Genomic DNA, 4,487 nt, shown 5'->3' on the forward strand with positions numbered 1-4,487 from the left:
TGAGACCGAGATAGAGATAGGGCAGGTATGTGCAGAGGCAAGAGAGGAAAAAAAGCTTACTTAAGAATATAACTTTGGTTCTTAAAACAGTTAGCAGCATACAGTGAAGAGAAAGTGCCATCAGAGAGCAGAACACCTTAGCCAAGCAGCACCTCCTGACCCTGCCCACCTTCCCCTTTAAGCAGGGTGTATGCTGCAGCCAGAGAAACCGTTGCAAAACTGCGGCTTCTGGCAACTTATTCCTGAAATGCACTAGTTTTCTTTTGGAGAACTGGAATACTGGGATGGATTCCCCAGTGCTCAAAACTCAGTAGTGTCTATTTCAACCATGGGCTTAAAAGTATACATCATAGGCTGTAATTTGAAGAACTCAGTCCATAAAAACCATGATTAAACAATAAACAATAGACAAGCCAAAAAGGGGGGCAAAAAAGGAAGAAACGATACACACAGGGAGTCCAATGGCTAACCAATTTCTATCAAAATGTCCATCGCAAGTGAGTGGTGTATCGTGAGAGATCCACTGTTTACATTTCTAATACTATAAACAGTATCCTGATTTTCATAACATGACATGCAGCATCCAAACCACAGAAATGTAGAAAAGGCACAGGCAAGGAGAAACACATCTTCATAGCATTACATTCAATAGCTGTTTAACGGTGAGCCTTCTTTTAGAGCTGTCCAACAATGCTGACTAATCCAGGTGCCCTGTTTAATCAGACTTAATTGTCAAAAGGATTAACAATATCTAAGCAAAACAAGGCATGTATACATTAAAGAAAACAGCACGGAACTGTACTGCTTGTGAACTGTTTACAAAAACATACAAGATGTTGGATGGCACAAAGTATATAGTGCTAATAGAAACTGTTTAAGATAAGTGCTTAACATAAACTGTCCATCTCTACCTGTAACAAAGAATATCTTAGGGGATTAAAAAACCCATTCCTTATGAAAAATAATGCTCTGAGCAAGAGGAGAATGGCCGACTGGCTCCCAAAACTGGTGACTGATTACAATTCAAAGCAGAGTAAGCTGCTGCTCTTGCACCCTTCACTACATGGGGAGCATCCTGCCTGTTTAGCTGGTATTGAGGCAACTGGTCACAGCAAACTATCCAGGGATGACTAAGGACTTGGGCTGCAGTCAGTCTTTGATGTGGGTTAACATGAAGCATTTTTGAAAGAAGGTCCTTAGCTGTATCTGAAACGGTATTCCAATAACCACCGCTGAGAGACAACTTCCCGCTACCTATTCGGGCCAAAATCTCCTCTGGGGTATCATCAGGACCAGTTACAAAAGGAGGGTAGCCAGCAAGCATGGTATAAAGTAGAACACCAAGGCTCCATATGTCCCATGCAGCATCGTAACCTTGCCTCTGTAAAACCTCTGGTGCAGCAAAACTTGCTGTGTAACATGGACTCCTCAGAAGGCCATTTTCTACTCGTAGTTGTTTTGCAAGGCCAAATTCACAAAGTCGAATGGATTCTGGATTACCAGATTCATCAACATAAAGAATATTGCTAGGCTTCAGCTCTCCATGAACAACCCCTTGCGCATGGAGGTACTCAACCGTTCTTGTTATTGTGAACAGAACGGCACTAGCTTCTCGTTCCGAGAAAAAAATTTGTCTATGAATTTTATCCAGCAGTTGCCCTCCTTTCGTAAGTTCTGTTACTATGTATGTGTATTTTCCATCATCATGCACATCTTTTAGGGTAATAATATTTGGATGGTGGCCATAGCGCAGTAGGATTTCAATCTCCTCTGTTGGATCTCTTTTACTCTTGTCTATAATCTTTACAGCATATTCCATGTTTAAAGCTTTATGAATACATCTCTTATAGACAGAGTAAGACCCAACTCTGATATCTTCCTTCACTTCGTATCTATCAGTAAACTGAATGCTGTTCCTGTGCAACTGCTGGACAACGGAATGCACTCCAACTGTCTGCACTGCCTGGCTTTCGTCATTTGATGCAATAGCTACAGAACTAAATCCCCGAACAAGTTGATGCGCATTAGCACTAGGTGGGAGACCAGGCAAATCTTCTGGAGTTTTGCTGTAAACTCAGGGTCAAAATAAAACATATCTTCAGGTCTGCCAGTTGCAGGTTTAAAAGGGGATCAATTCTCTCCTGTACAATCTATTCCAATCTATTTTGGAAAAGAATGCATGCCTCTTAATTTCTTCAACTCCATCTAGGCCTGCTCCTAATCTGTTTGCTGGGTTTCTTTTGAAGAGCACTCGCAGAAGACTCTCTGCTTCCGGCTCAAGAACTGGGCATTCCAAGTCTGGCCTCGAGAATCAGTGTCATGGTTTCTTTTCTGTCTTGCCTTGGAAAGGCAGAGTACCAGTGAGCATTTCAAACATTACAACACCAAAAGACCACCAGTCTGCGCTCCGTGTAAGGCCTCCGCTCTTAATGACTTCTGGCGCCATATATTCCACTGTTCCACAGAAAGAGAAGGCTTTTTTTTCAGGATCAATTGACACCTCACTTAAGCCAAAATCTGCTAATTTGATATGTCCTTCCTCATCAAGAAGGATGTTTTCTGGTTTTAGGTCCCGGTATATTATTCCACCACTATGTACATGGTCTAAAGCAAGTGCTAATTCTGCCAGGTAAAATTTAACATCATCTTCTGCGAACATCATCCTACGTTCTCCACATGCTCCAATTGCCTCTATTAAATTTCTTAGGGCTGTTTGGCAATGGGCTCTGTCTCCGGCCATATTATAGTTCCCGTTCGGATTTACTGTCGGCCGCGGATTTCTCCCTCCTCCCACCTGTCGTGCTAATTCTGCATCCTTAGATAATACCTTCTCTCTTTCATCTGGGCAGAATGATTCTCGGAATAAGATTTGGGTGTCCCCCCGGTTAGGATTGTGTCCCGTGCAGAGATTTGACAGTAACTGCGCCCGTGTTTCTGCATCCTCCCTTAATCTTGGCATTGTACACCCCCATAAGGCTAAATCATTTGGGTTCCACGATGGATTAGTATAAACCGTCGATGTGGGGCATGCATAGTCACCCCTGGCCGTAAAGCGGCCAGATTAGTCAAAACATTTGAAACCATGGGGCAAAGTCCCACCCTTGCTACAGGAAGGTCTGGGGGAGGTCGGTACAGGGACTGTAAGGTGGGCAGGAGTCGGGGAGGGCCTTGTCTGGTCGTCGTTCGGGGCTGTAGCCTTACCTACGGCCAAAGTTACCTTACAGGTTAGTTCTTCCCTTAGCCCTTTTGTCTCCCTGGATGTTGTCTCTCCCGCACCCATTCATCCCACACATACCAATAATCCATGTGTCCCGGGAACCGGTACTGAAGTTGGTCTCGCACAAAGGTCAGTCGATGTTGGTCAAAACTCCCTTGTGGTGGCCACTGATCTTCACTATCTCCATGGCGGTGATGAATGGCCACCATTGTTGACATAGAACTACTGCGTCCTCCTTCAGTAGTGAATTTGCACCACAGATTTTTTCCCAGTTTTGTAATATCTCTACTAAGGGCGTCTCCCTCTCTACTCCAGTTACGTTACTCATGATTTAATCCGGGTGGGACTCAACCCCCCCCTTTAAAATCTCTCAAAAACCCTCTAATCTGGGCAGGACTCGAACCCCCTTTTAATCAGACGTCTTCTGTTGATCAGACTGCGTACAAACTGTGTGCGATTTATGCTGATCAGGCTAGCACCTTGGGCGGGACTTGAACCCCCCCCGAATTCTGTCCTTTTCCCTATATTGAATTTAGATTTAAGGGATTTAACACTCACCACTCGAGCGATTTGGTGCGTCCCGTGTCCAAAATCCTCGGGTGAACTCACCCTGTGCTGCCAGTCAGAGTTTGGATCCAAGAGGTTCCGAGAGTGACCTAGGGTCCCATCTGGGGTGCCAAACTGTTAAGGGGAAGCCGCTGCCCGAGCATTCACACACCAATCAAGGAGTCGCACACACACCACCCGAGACTTTAACTGCTAGGACCGGCGTCCCTTCGCAGCGGGCGACTCCAGTGAGCCGACGGTGCCCCTTTCGACTCCTCACATACACTCACTCACCCTCGGCGCTTCTTCTTCCCTCAGGCTCCAGCCAAGGTTCCCCAAAGCAGACTCTCTAATCAAGGCCTTCAAAATAAAAGCCTAATTTACTCTATCTATGGTGCCCAATTCAGACAGCTCAAGCTGGCTGTCTCTGGAGAGGAACCTGAACACCACATCCCTGGGCAATTATGCCCTTACAATCTAAATTCCCTCCCCTCACACCATAGTCTGGCCCAATGGTAAGATCGAGTCTGGGGTCATTTCTCTCTCATTGGGTGCTTTTTCTCGTCTCTCGGCTGGTTCTTCCTGCTGTGTTTTAGGCTACTTGTTACTATGTCTCCTTTTCCTGGGCCAAACTGGCTCTGGGGCTTTCCAAATCTCTTACTCCTGCCATCAGATTATAGGTGAACATTAAGCAACAGCATTAAGCAAGTTATGAGTCCTGCTT

General features: G+C 45.3%; 1 pseudogene; it reads right to left on the reverse strand.

Moving 5' to 3' along the window:
- Positions 1 to 949: 949 nt before the first annotated feature.
- Positions 950 to 2,662, reverse strand: LOC127026011 (ribosomal protein S6 kinase alpha-3-like; annotated as a pseudogene).
- Positions 2,663 to 4,487: the final 1,825 nt, after the last annotated feature.

The sequence above is a fragment of the Gymnogyps californianus genome, chromosome 26, assembly GCF_018139145.2.
Source record: "Gymnogyps californianus isolate 813 chromosome 26, ASM1813914v2, whole genome shotgun sequence".
Classification (NCBI taxonomy): Eukaryota; Metazoa; Chordata; class Aves; order Accipitriformes; family Cathartidae; genus Gymnogyps; species Gymnogyps californianus.